This window comes from Phalangium opilio, unplaced genomic scaffold (assembly GCF_054372755.1).
Source record: "Phalangium opilio isolate 3A_F unplaced genomic scaffold, DU_Popi_V2 ptg000101l_1, whole genome shotgun sequence".
Classification (NCBI taxonomy): domain Eukaryota; kingdom Metazoa; phylum Arthropoda; class Arachnida; order Opiliones; family Phalangiidae; genus Phalangium; species Phalangium opilio.
In genome coordinates, this window is record NW_028324204.1 from 9,725,783 (window position 1) to 9,739,244 (window position 13,462).

Consider the following 13,462-nt stretch of genomic DNA (forward strand, 5'->3'; position numbering starts at 1 on the left):
CGTGGCTCAATGGTTAGCGCGTTCAGCTGTTAAGCAATAGGTTGGTGGTTCGAGCCCATCCGGGAGAAGTGTTGTGACGTCTCAGATGTAACGTAAAATGTCAGAGTTTTTCCACAATACTTGACGAGCATTTAATTTTTGGGCTTCAGTGGCGCAATGGTTAGCGCGTTCAGCTGTTAATCGAAAGGTTGGTGGTTCGAGCCCATCCGGGAGCGGTGTTGTGAGGTCTCAGATGTGAAGTAAAAAGTCAAAGTTTTACCTCAATACCTGACGAAAATTTAATTTTTGGGCTTCAGTGGCGCAATGGTTAGCGCGTTCGGCTGTTAACCAATAGGTTGGTGGTTCGAGCTCATCCGGGAGAGGTGTTGTGACGTCTCAGATGTAACGTAAAATGTCAGAGTTTTTCCACAATACCTGACGACCATTTTTTTTTTGGGCGTCCGTGGCGAATGGTTAGCGCGTTCGGCTGTTAATCGAAAGGTTGGTGGTTCGAGCCCATCCGGGAGCGGTGTTGTGAGGTCTCAGATGTAGCGTGAAAAGTCAAACTTTTTCCATAATACGTGATAACCATTTATTTTCTGAGCTTCCGTGGCTCAATTGTTAGCGCGTTCGGCTTTTAACCAATAGGTTGGTGGTTCGAGCCCACCCGGGAGCGGTGTTTTGGGATCTCAAATGTAACGTAAATAGCCTAAGTTTTACCTCAATACCTGACGAACATTTCATTTTTGGGCGTCCGTGGCGCAATGGTTAGCGCGTTCGGCTGTTAACCGAGAGGTTGGTGGTTCGAGCCCATCCGGGAGCGGTGTTGTGACGTCTCAGATGTTACGTAAAATGTCGGAGTTTTTCCACAATACCTGACGAACATTTCATTTTTGGGCTTCCGTGGCGCAATAATTAGCGCGTCCAGCTGTTAATCGAAAGGTTAGTGGTTCGAGCCCACCCGGGAGTGGTGTTGTGGGATCTGTAATGTAACGTAAAAACCAAAGTTTTTCCACAATACCTGACGACGATTGAATTTTTGGGTTTCCGTGGCGCATTGGTTAGCGCGTTCGGCTATGAACCGAAAGGTTGGTGGTTCGTGCCCATCCGGGAGCGGTGTTGTGAGGTCTCAGATGTGACGTAAAAAGTCAGAGTTTTTCCACAATACCTGACGAACATTTAATTTTTGGGCTTCCGTGGCGCAATGGTTAGCGCGCTCAACTGTTATTCAAAAGGTTGGTGGTTCGAGCGTACCCGGGAGCGGTGTTGTGATGTCTCAGATGTGACGTAAAAAGTCGAGGGTTTTCCACAATACCTGACGACCATTTAATATTTGGGCTTCCGTGGCGCAATGGTTAGCGCGTTCGGCTGTTAACCGAAAGGTTGGTGGTTCGAGCGTACCCGGGAGCGGTGTTGTGATGTCTCAGATGTGACGTAAAAAGTCGAGGTTTTTCCACAATACCTGACGACCATTTAATATTTGGGCTTCCGTGGCGCAATGGTTAGCGCGTTCAGCAGTTAACCGAAAGGTTGGTGTTTCGAGCCCAACCAGGAGAGGTGTTGTGGGGTCTCAGATGTAGCCTAAAAAGTCAAAACTTTTTCACAATACGGGACAAACATTTAATTTCTGAACTTCCGTGGCTCAATGGTTAGCGCGTTCGGCTGTTAACCAATAGGTTGGTGGTTCGAGCCCATCTGGGAGCGGTGTTGTGAGGTCTCAGATGTAACGTAAAAAGTCAAACGTTTTCCACAATAACTGACGAACCGAAAGTTTGGTGGTTGGAGGCCATCCTGGAGCGTTTTGTGGTGTCTCAGATGTAACGTGAAAAGTCAGAGTTTTTCCACAATACCTGACGAACATTTAATTACTGAGCTTCCGTGGCTCAATGGTTAGCGCGTTCGGCTGATAACCAATAGGTTGGTGGTTCGAGCCCATCCGGGAGCGGTGTTGTGAGGTCTCAGATGTAACGTAAAATGTCATAGTTTTTCCACAGCACCTGACGACCATTTAAATTTTGGGCTTCCGTGGCGCAATGGTTAGCGCGTTCAGCTGTTATTCAAAAGACTGGTGGTTTGAGCCCTCCCGGGACCGGTGTTGTGAGGTCGCAAATGTGACGTAAAAAGTCAAGGATTTTCCACAATAACTGACGACCTTTTAATATTTGGGCTTCCGTAGCGCAATGGTTAGCGCGTTCGGCTGTTAACCGAAAGGTTGGTGGTTCGAGCCCATCCGGGAGCCGTGTTGTGACGTCTCAAATGTTACGTAAAATGTCAGAGTTTTTCCACAATACCTGACGAACATTTAATTTTTGGGCTTCCGTGGAGCAATAATTAGCGCGTCCAGCTATTAATCGAAAGGTTGGTGGTTCGAGCCCACCCGGGAGCGGTGTTGTGGGATCTCAAATGTAACGTAGAAAGCCAAAGTTTTTCCACAATACCTGACTACCATTTAATTTTTGGGCTTCCTTGGCGCAATGGTTAGCGCGTTCGGCTGTAAACCAATAGGTTGGTGGTTCGAGCCCATCCGGGAGAATTGTTGTGACGTCTCAGATGTAACGTAAAATGTCAGAGTTTTTCCACAATACCTGACGAGCATTTAATTTTTGGGCTTCCGTGGCTCAATGGTTAGAGCGTTCGGCTGTTAACCAATAGGTTGGTGGTTCGAGTCCTCCCGGGGGCGGTGTTGTGACGTCTCAGATGTAACGTAAAATGTCAGAGTTTTTCCACAATACCTGACGAGCATTTAATTTTTGGGCTTCCGTGGCGCAATGGTTAGCGCGTTCAGCTGTTAATCGAAAGGTTGGTGGTTCGAGCCCATCCGGGAGCGGTGTTGCGTGGTCTCAGATGTGAAGTAAAAAGTCAAAGTTTTACCTCAATACCTGACGAAAATTTAATTTTTGGGCTTCCGTTGCGCTATGGTTAGCGCGTTCGGCTGTTAACCGAAAGGTTGGTGGTTCGAGCCCATCCGGGAGCCGTGTTGTGACGTCTCAAATGTTACGTAAAATGTCAGAGTTTTTCCACAATACCTGACGAGCATTTAATTTTTGGGCTTCCGTGGCGCAATGGTTAGCGCGTTCAGCTGTTAATCGAAAGGTTGGTGGTTCGAGCCCATCCGGGAGCGGTGTTGCGTGGTCTCAGATGTGAAGTAAAAAGTCAAAGTTTTACCTCAATACCTGACGAACATTTAATTTTTGGGCTTCCGTGGCGCAATAATTAGCGCGTCCAGCTATTAATCGAAAGGTTGGTGGTTCGAGCCCACCCGGGAGCGGTGTTGTGGGATCTCAAATGTAACGTAGAAAGCCAAAGTTTTTCCACAATACCTGACTACCATTTAATTTTTGGGCTTCCTTGGCGCAATGGTTAGCGCGTTCGGCTGTTGACCGAAAGGTTGGTGGTTCGAGCCCACCTTGGAGAGGTGCTGTAGGGTCTCAGATGTAACGTAAAAAGTCATAACTTATCCACAATACCTAACAACCATTTAATTTCTGAGCTTCTGTGGCTCACTGGTTAGCGCGTTCGGCTGTTAACCAATAGGTTGGTGGTTCGAGCCCATCCGGGAGAAGTGTTGTGACGTCTCAGATGTAACGTAAAATGTCAGAGTTTTTCCACAATACCTGACGAACATTTAATTTTTGGGCTTCCGTGGCGCAATAATTAGCGCGTCCAGCTATTAATCGAAAGGTTGGTGGTTCGAGCCCACCCGGGAGCGGTGTTGTGGGATCTCAAATGTAACGTAGAAAGCCAAAGTTTTTCCACAATACCTGACTACCATTTAATTTTTGGGCTTCCTTGGCGCAATGGTTAGCGCGTTCGGCTGTTGACCGAAAGGTTGGTGGTTCGAGCCCACCTTGGAGAGGTGCTGTAGGGTCTCAGATGTAACGTAAAAAGTCATAACTTATCCACAATACCTAACAACCATTTAATTTCTGAGCTTCTGTGGCTCACTGGTTAGCGCGTTCGGCTGTTAACCAATAGGTTGGTGGTTCGAGCCCATCCGGGAGAAGTGTTGTGACGTCTCAGATGTAACGTAAAATGTCAGAGTTTTTCCACAATACCTGACGAACATTTAATTTTTGGGCTTCCGTGGCGCAATAATTAGCGCGTCCAGCTATTAATCGAAAGGTTGGTGGTTCGAGCCCACCCGGGAGCGGTGTTGTGGGATCTCAAATGTAACGTAGAAAGCCAAAGTTTTTCCACAATACCTGACTACCATTTAATTTTTGGGCTTCCTTGGCGCAATGGTTAGCGCGTTCGGCTGTTAACCAATAGGTTGGTGGTTCGAGCCCACCCGGGAGCGGTGTTTTGGGATCTCAAATGTAACGTAAATAGCCAAAGTTTTTCCACAATACCTGACGACCATTTAATTTTTGGGCGTCCGTGGCGCAATGGTTAGCGCGTTCGGCTGTTAACCGAAAGGTTGGTGGTTCGAGCCCATCCGGGAGCGGTGCTGTGAGGTCTCAGATGTGAAGTAAAAAGTCAAAGTTTTACCTCAATACCTGACGACCATTTAATATTTGGGCTTCCGTTGCGCTATGGTTAGCGCGTTCGGCTGTTAACCGAAAGGTTGGTGGTTCGAGCGTACCCGGGAGCAGTGTTGTGATGTCTCAGATGTGACGTAAAAAGTCGAGGTTTTTCCACAATACCTGACGACCATTTAATATTTGGGCTGCCGTGGCGCAATGGTTAGCGCGTTCAGCAGTTAACCGAAAGGTTGGTGTTTCGAGCCCACCCAGGAGAGGTGTTGTGGGGTCTCAGATGTAGCGTAAAAAGTCAAAACTTTTTCACAATACGGGACAAACATTAATTTCTGAACTTCCGTGGCTCAATGGTTAGCGCGTTCGGCTGTTAACCAATAGGTTGGTGGTTCGAGCCCATCTGGGAGCGGTGTTGTGAGGTCTCAGATGTAACGTAAAAAGTCAAACGTTTTCCACAATAACTGACGAACCGAAAGTTTGGTGGTTCGAGCCCATCCGGGAGCGTTTTGTGGTGTCTCAGATGTAACGTGAAAAGTCAGAGTTTTTCCACAATACCTGACGAACATTTAATTTTTGGGCTTCCGTGGCGCAATGGTTAGTGCGCTCAGCTGTTATTCAAAAGGTTGTTGGTTCGAGCCCCTCCGGGAGCGTTTTGTTGGGTCTCAGATATAACGTAAAAAGTCAGAGTTTCTCCACAATACCTGACAACCAATTAATTACTGAGCTTCCGTGGCTCAATGGGTAGCGCGTTCGGCTGATAACCAATAGGTTGGTGGTTCGAGCCCATCCGGGAGCGGTGTTGTGAGGTCTCAGATGTAACGTAAAATGTCAGTTTTTCCACAGCACCTGACGACCATTTAAATTTTGGGCTTCCGTGGCGCAATGGTTAGCGCGTTCAGCTGTTATTCAAAAGACTGATGGTTTGAGCCCTCCCGGGAGCGGTGTTGTGAGGTCGCAAATGTGACGTAAAAAGTCAAGGATTTTCCACAATAACTGACGACCTTTTAATATTTGGGCTTCCGTTGCGCAATGGTTAGCGCGTTCGGCTGTTAACCGAAAGGTTGGTGGTTCGAGCCCACCCGGGAGCGTTGTTGTGGGATCTCAAATGTAACGTAGAAAGCCAATGTTTTTCCACAATACCTGACGACCATTTATTTTTTGGGCTTCCGTGGCTCAATGGTTAGCGCGTTCGGCTGTTAACCAATAGGTTGGTGGTTTGAGCCCACCCGGGAGCGGTGATGTGGGATCTCAAACAATTTCAAAATCGATGTTTCACGGCCAAAGAAGCATACTTTGAGTATTTCTTCACTATTTTCAAATATGTTCACTGAAACCATTATTTTTATACATTTTGCTTTAATTCAAGCAAATGTAACGATATTCAATCAAAAAACTGTTAAAATTCAATTTTTCAATAAGAAATCGTTGTCACGGATTTTGTATCTTGAAGAAGAAAAACATGCGATTTTTTCGGTACACTTTTGAATGCATTTTTTTCTGGAGAAATTTTTGACCGAATTCAGCTTAATTCCCTATAAAACACTCATTAAAAGTGATTTCATCTCGATTGAACAATAAATAAAAATGTACCTCGATTTTTAATAACATTCTCAAAATCGACGTAACTCGACCTGAGAAAAACATTTTGAGTATTTGTTCTCTATTTTCAAATATAACCACTGAAACCATTATTTTTGTAATTTTTGCGTTAATTCAAGCAAATGTAACGATATTCATTCAATAAACTGTTAAAATTCAATTTTAAATAAGAAATCGATGTCACGGATTTTGTATCTTGAAGAAAAAAAACATGCGATTTTTTCGGTACATTTTTAAATGCATTTTTTTCTGGAGAAATGTTTGACCGAATTCAGCTTAATTCCCTATAAAACACTCATTAAAAGTAATTTCATCTCGATTGAACAATAATTAAAAATGTACCTCGATTTTTAATAACATTTTCAAAATCGACGTTTCACGGCCAAAGAAGCATATTTTGAGTATTTCTTCACTATTTTCAAATATATTCACTGAAACCATTATTTTTATACTTTTTGCTTTAATTCAAGCAATGTAACGATATTCATTCAAAAAACTGTTAAAATTCAATTTTCAATAAGAAATCGTACTCACGGATTTTGTATCTTGAAGAAGAAAAACATGCGATTTTTTCGGTACACTTTTGAATGCATTTTTTTCTGGAGAAATGTTTGACCGAATTCAGCTTAATTCCCTATAAAACACTCATTAAAAGTAATTTCATCTCGATTGAACAATAAATAAAAATGCACCTCGATTTTAAATAACATATGTTCACTGAAACCATTATTTTTATACTTTTTGCTTTAATTAGTCATAACTTATCCACAATACCTGACAACCATTTAATTTCTGGGCTTCCGTGGCTCAATGGTTAGCGCGTTCGGCTGTTAACCAATAGATTGGTGGTTCGAGCCCATCCGGGAGCGGTGTTGTGAGGTCTCAGATGTGACGTAAAAAGTGAAGGTTTTTACACAATACCTGACGAGCATTTAATTTTTGGGCTTCCGTGGCGCAATGGTTAGCGCGTTCAGCTGTTAACCAATAGGTTGGTGGTTCGAGCCCATCCGGGAGCGGTGTTGTGAGGTCTCAGATGTGACGTAAAAAGTCAAGGTTTTTACACAATACCTGACGAGCATTTAATTTTTGGGCTTCCGTGGCGCAATGGTTAGCGCGTTCAGCTGTTAACCAATAGGTTAGTGGTTCGAGCCCACCCGGGAGCGGCGTTGTGGGATCTCAAACGTAACGTAGAAAGCCAAAGTTTTTCCACAATACCTGACGAACATTTAATTTTTGGGCTTCCGTGGCGCAATGGTTAGCGCGTTCGGCTGTTAACCAATAGGTTGGTGGTTCGAGCCCAACCGGGAGCGGTGGTGTGGGATCTCAAATGTAACGTAGAAAGCCAAAGTTTTGCCACAATACCTGACGACCATTAAATTTTTGGGCTTCCTTGGCGCAATGGTTAGCGCGTTCGGCTGTTAACCGAAAGGCTGGTGGTTCGAGCCCAACCGGAAGAGGTGTTGTAGGGTCTCAGATGTAACGTAAAAAGTCAAACTTATCCACAATACCTGACAACCATTTAATTTCTGAGCTTCCGTGGCTCAAAGGTTAGCGCGTTCGGTTGTTAACCAACAGGTGTGTGGTTCGAGCCCATCCGGGAGCGGTGTTGTGACGTCTCAGATGTGACGTAAAGAGTCAAGGTTTTTTCCACAACACCTGACGACCATTTAATTTTTGGGCTTCCGTGGCGCAATGGTTAGCGCGTTCGGCTGTTAACCAATAGGTTGGTGGTTCGAGCCCATCCGGGAGCGGTGTTGTGTGATCTCAAATGTAACGTAGAAAGCCAAAGTTTTTCCACAATACCTGACGACCATTTAATTTTTGGGCTTCCGTGGCGCAATGGTTAGCACGTTCGGCTGTTAACCAATAGGTTGGTGGTTCGAGCCCATCCGGGAGCGGTGTTGTGGGATCTCAAATGTAACGTAGAAAGCCAAAGTTTTTGCACAATAAATGACGACCATTTAATTTTTGGGCTTCCGTGGCGCAATGGTTAGCGCGTTCGGCTGTGAACCAATAGGTTGGTGGTTCGACCCCATCCGGGAGCGGTGTTGTGAGGTCTCAGATTTGACGTAAAAAGTCAAGGTTTTTACACAATACCTGACGAGCATTTAACTTTTGGGCTTCCGTGGCGCAATGGTTAGCGCGTTCGGCTGTTAACCAATAGGTTGGTGGTTCGAGCCCATCCGGGAGCGGTGTTGTGAGGTCTCAGATGTGACGTAAAAAGTCAAGGTTTTTACACAATACCTGACGAGCATTTAATTTTTGGGCTTCCGTGGCGCAATGGTTAGCGCGTTCAGCTGTTAATCGAAAGGTTGGTGGTTCGAGCCCACCCGGGAAAGGTGTTGTGGGGTCTCAAATGTAACGTAGAAAGCCAAAGTTTTTCCACAATACCTGACGACCATTTAATTTTTGGGCTTCCGTGGCGCAATAGTTAGCGCGTTCGGCTGTTAACCAATAGGTTGGTGGTTCGACCCCATCCGGGAGCGGTGTTGTGAGGTCTCAGATGTGACGTAAAAAGTCAAGGTTTTTACATAATACCTGACGAGCATTTAACTTTTGGGCTTCCGTGGCGCAATGGTTAGCGCGTTCGGCTGTTAACCAATAGGTTGGTGGTTCGAGCCCATCCGGGAGCGGTGTTGTGAGGTCTCAGATGTGACGTAAAAAGTCAAGGTTTTTACACAATACCTAACGAGCATTTAACTTTTGGGCTTCCGTGGCGCAATGGTTAGCGCGTTCGGCTGTTAACCAATAGGTTGGTGGTTCGAGCCCATCCGGGAGCGGTGTTGTGAGGTCTCAGATGTGACGTAAAAAGTCAAGGTTTTTATACAATACCTGACGAGCATTTAACTTTTGTGCTTCCGTGGCGCAATGGTTAGCGCGTTCGGCTGGGAGCTTGCGTGGCTCAATGGTTAGCGCGTTCGGCTGTTAACCAATAGGTTGGTAGTTCGAGCCCATCCGGGAGCGGTGTTGTGAGGTCTCAGATGTGACGTAAAAATTCAAGGTTTTTACACAATACCTGACGAGCATTTAATTTTTGGGCTTCCGTGGCGCAATGGTTAGCGCGTTCAGCTGTTAACCAATAGGTTGGTGGTTTGAGCCCACCCGGGAGCGGTGTTGTGGGATCTCACATGTAACGTAGAAAACCAAAGTTTTTCCACAATACCTGACGACCATTTAGTTTTTGGGCTTCCGTGGCGCAATGGTTAGCGCGTTCGGTTGTTAACCAATAGGTTGGTGGTTCGAGCCCACCCGGGAGGGGTAATGTGGGATCTCAAATGTAACGTAGAAAGCCAATGTTTTTCCACAATACCTGACGACCATTTATTTTTTGGGCTTCCTTGGCGCAATGGTTAGCGCGTTCGGCTGTTAACCGAAAGGTTGGTGGTTCGCGCCCAACCGGGAGAGGTGTTGTAGGGTCTCAGATGTAACGTAATAAGTCATAACTTATCCACAATACCTGACAACCATTTAATTTCTGAGCTTCCGTGGCTCAATGGTTAGCGCGTTCGGCTGTTAACCAATAGGTTGGTGGTTTGAGCCCACCCGGGAGCGGTGATGTGGGATCTCAAACAATTTCAAAATCGATGTTTCACGGCCAAAGAAGCATACTTTGAGTATTTCTTCACTATTTTCAAATATGTTCACTGAAACCATTATTTTTATACATTTTGCTTTAATTCAAGCAAATGTAACGATATTCAATCAAAAAACTGTTAAAATTCAATTTTTCAATAAGAAATCGTTGTCACGGATTTTGTATCTTGAAGAAGAAAAACATGCGATTTTTTCGGTACACTTTTGAATGCATTTTTTTTGGAGAAATGTTTGACCGAATTCAGCTTAATTCCCTATAAAACACTCATTGAAAGTGATTTCATCTCGATTGAACAATAATTAAAAATTTACCTCGATTTTTAACAACATTTTCAAAATCGACGTTTCACGGCCAAAGAAGCATACTTTGAGTATTTCTTCACTATTTTCAAATATATTCATTGAAACCATTATTTTAATACTTTTTGCTTTAATTCAAGCAATGTAACGATATTCATTCAAAAAACTGTTAAAATTCAATTTTCAATAAGAAATCGTATTCACGGATTTTGTGTCTTGAAGAAGAAAAACCTGCGATTTTTTCGGTAATTTTTTGAATGCATTTTTTTCTGGAGAAATGTTTGACCGAATTCAGCTTAATTCCCTATAAAACACTCATTGAAAGTGATTTCATCTCGATTGAACAATAATTAAAAATTTACCTCGATTTTTAACAACATTTTCAAAATCGACGTTTCACGGCCAAAGAAGCATACTTTGAGTATTTCTTCACTATTTTCAAATATGTTCACTGAAACCATTATTTTTATACATTTTGCTTTAATTCAAGCAAATGTAACGATATTCATTCAAAAAACTGTTAAAATTCAATTTTAAATAAGAAATCGATGTCACGGATTTTGTATCTTGAAGAAAAAAAACATGCGATTTTTTCGGTACATTTTTAAATGCATTTTTTTCTGGAGAAATGTTTGACCGAATTCAGCTTAATTCCCTATAAAACACTCATTAAAAGTGATTTCATCTCGATTGAACAATAAATAAAAATGCACCTCGATTTTTAATAACATATGTTCACTGAAACCATTATTTTTATACTTTTTGCTTTAATTAGTCATAACTTATCCACAATACCTGACAACCATTTAATTTCTGAGCTTCCGTGGCTCAATGGTTAGCGCGTTCGGCTGTTAACCAATAGATTGGTGGTTCGAGCCCATCCGGGAGCGGTGTTGTGAGGTCTCAGATGTGACGTAAAAAGTGAAGGTTTTTACACAATACCTGACGAGCATTTAATTTTTGGGCTTCCGTGGCGCAATGGTTAGCGCGTTCAGCTGTTAACCAATAGGTTGGTGGTTCGAGCCCATCCGGGAGCGGTGTTGTGAGGTCTCAGATGTGACGTAAAAAGTCAAGGTTTTTACACAATACCTGACGAGCATTTAATTTTTGGGCTTCCGTGGCGCAATGGTTAGCGCGTTCAGCTGTTAACCAATAGGTTAGTGGTTCGAGCCCACCCGGGAGCGGCGTTGTGGGATCTCAAACGTAACGTAGAAAGCCAAAGTTTTTCCACAATACCTGACGACCATTTAATTTTTGGACTTCCGTGGCGCAATGGTTAGCGCGTTCGGCTGTTAACCAATAGGTTGGTGGTTCGAGCCCAACCGGGAGCGGTGGTGTGGGATCTCAAATGTAACGTAGAAAGCCAAAGTTTTGCCACAATACCTGACGACCATTAAATTTTTGGGCTTCCTTGGCGCAATGGTTAGCGCGTTCGGCTGTTAACCGAAAGGTTGGTGGTTCGAGCCCAACCGGAAGAGGTGTTGTAGGGTCTCAGATGTAACGTAAAAAGTCAAACTTATCCACAATACCTGACAACCATTTAATTTCTGAGCTTCCGTGGCTCAAAGGTTAGCGCGTTCGGTTGTTAACCAACAGGTGTGTGGTTCGAGCCCATCCGGGAGCGGTGTTGTGACGTCTCAGATGTGACGTAAAGAGTCAAGGTTTTTTCCACAACACCTGACGACCATTTAATTTTTGGGCTTCCGTGGCGCAATGGTTAGCGCGTTCGGCTGTTAACCAATAGGTTGGTGGTTCGAGCCCATCCGGGAGCGGTGTTGTGTGATCTCAAATGTAACGTAGAAAGCCAAAGTTTTTGCACAATAAATGACGACCATTTAATTTTTGGGCTTCCGTGGCGCAATGGTTAGCGCGTTCGGCTGTGAACCAATAGGTTGGTGGTTCGACCCCATCCGGGAGCGGTGTTGTGAGGTCTCAGATTTGACGTAAAAAGTCAAGGTTTTTACACAATACCTGACGAGCATTTAACTTTTGGGCTTCCGTGGCGCAATGGTTAGCGCGTTCGGCTGTTAACCAATAGGTTGGTGGTTCGAGCCCATCCGGGAGCGGTGTTGTGAGGTCTCAGATGTGACGTAAAAAGTCAAGGTTTTTACACAATACCTGACGAGCATTTAATTTTTGGGCTTCCGTGGCGCAATGGTTAGCGCGTTCAGCTGTTAATCGAAAGGTTGGTGGTTCGAGCCCACCCGGGAAAGGTGTTGTGGGGTCTCAAATGTAACGTAGAAAGCCAAAGTTTTTCCACAATACCTGACAACCATTTAATTTCTGAGCTTCCGTGGATCAATGGTTAGCGCGTTCGGCTGTTAACCAATAGGTTGGTGGTTCGAGCCCATCCGGGAGCGGTGTTGTGTGATCTCAAATGTAACGTAGAAAGCCAAAGTTTTTCCACAATACCTGACGACCATTTAATTTTTGGGCTTCCGTGGCGCAATAGTTAGCGCGTTCGGCTGTTAAACAATAGGTTGGTGGTTCGACCCCATCCGGGAGCGGTGTTGTGAGGTCTCAGATGTGACGTAAAAAGTCAAGGTTTTTACATAATACCTGACGAGCATTTAACTTTTGGGCTTCCGTGGCGCAATGGTTAGCGCGTTCGGCTGTTAACCAATAGGTTGGTGGTTCGAGCCCATCCGGGAGCGGTGTTGTGAGGTCTCAGATGTGACGTAAAAAGTCAAGGTTTTTACACAATACCTAACGAGCATTTAACTTTTGGGCTTCCGTGGCGCAATGGTTAGCGCGTTCGGCTGTTAACCAATAGGTTGGTGGTTCGAGCCCATCCGGGAGCGGTGTTGTGAGGTCTCAGATGTGACGTAAAAAGTCAAGGTTTTTACACAATACCTGACGAGCATTTAACTTTTGTGCTTCCGTGGCGCAATGGTTTGCGCGTTCGGCTGGGAGCTTGCGTGGCTCAATGGTTAGCGCGTTCGGCTGTTAACCAATAGGTTGGTGGTTTGAGCCCACCCGGGAGCGGTGTTGTGGGATCTCACATGTAACGTAGAAAACCAAATTTTTTCCACAATACCTGACGACCATTTAGTTTCTGGGCTTCCGTGGCGCAATGGTTAGCGCGTTCGGTTGTTAACCAATAGGTTGGTGGTTCGAGCCCACCCGGGAGGGGTGATGTGGGATCTCAAATGTAACGTAGAAAGCCAATGTTTTTCCACAATACCTGACGACCATTTATTTTTTGGGCTTCCTTGGCGCAATGGTTAGCGCGTTCGGCTGTTAACCGAAAGGTTGGTGGTTCGCGCCCAACCGGGAGAGGTGTTGTAGGGTCTCAGATGTAACGTAATAAGTCATAACTTATCCACAATACCTGACAACCATTTAATTTCTGAGCTTCCGTGGCTCAATGGTTAGCGCGTTCGGCTGTTAACCAATAGGTTGGTGGTTTGAGCCCACCCGGGAGCGGTGATGTGGGATCTCAAACAATTTCAAAATCGATGTTTCACGGCCAAAGAAGCATACTTTGAGTATTTCTTCACTATTTTCAAATATGT

General features: G+C 44.7%; 4 non-coding genes across 4 annotated transcripts; all 4 read left to right on the forward strand.

The window, feature by feature from the left end:
• The first annotated feature begins 1,022 nt into the window (after window positions 1–1,022).
• TRNAH-AUG (transfer RNA histidin (anticodon AUG)) lies at window positions 1,023–1,095 on the forward strand. Its single transcript has one exon. It is a non-coding gene; the product is annotated as a tRNA-His (tRNA).
• Window positions 1,096–1,851: 756 nt separating this feature from the next.
• TRNAI-GAU (transfer RNA isoleucine (anticodon GAU)) lies at window positions 1,852–1,924 on the forward strand. The gene has a single exon. It is a non-coding gene; the product is annotated as a tRNA-Ile (tRNA).
• Window positions 1,925–8,025: 6,101 nt separating this feature from the next.
• Window positions 8,026–8,098, forward strand: TRNAH-GUG (transfer RNA histidin (anticodon GUG)). The gene has a single exon. It is a non-coding gene; the product is annotated as a tRNA-His (tRNA).
• Window positions 8,099–11,793: 3,695 nt separating this feature from the next.
• On the forward strand, window positions 11,794–11,866 carry TRNAH-GUG (transfer RNA histidin (anticodon GUG)). The gene has a single exon. It is a non-coding gene; the product is annotated as a tRNA-His (tRNA).
• The last annotated feature ends 1,596 nt before the right edge of the window (window positions 11,867–13,462 follow it).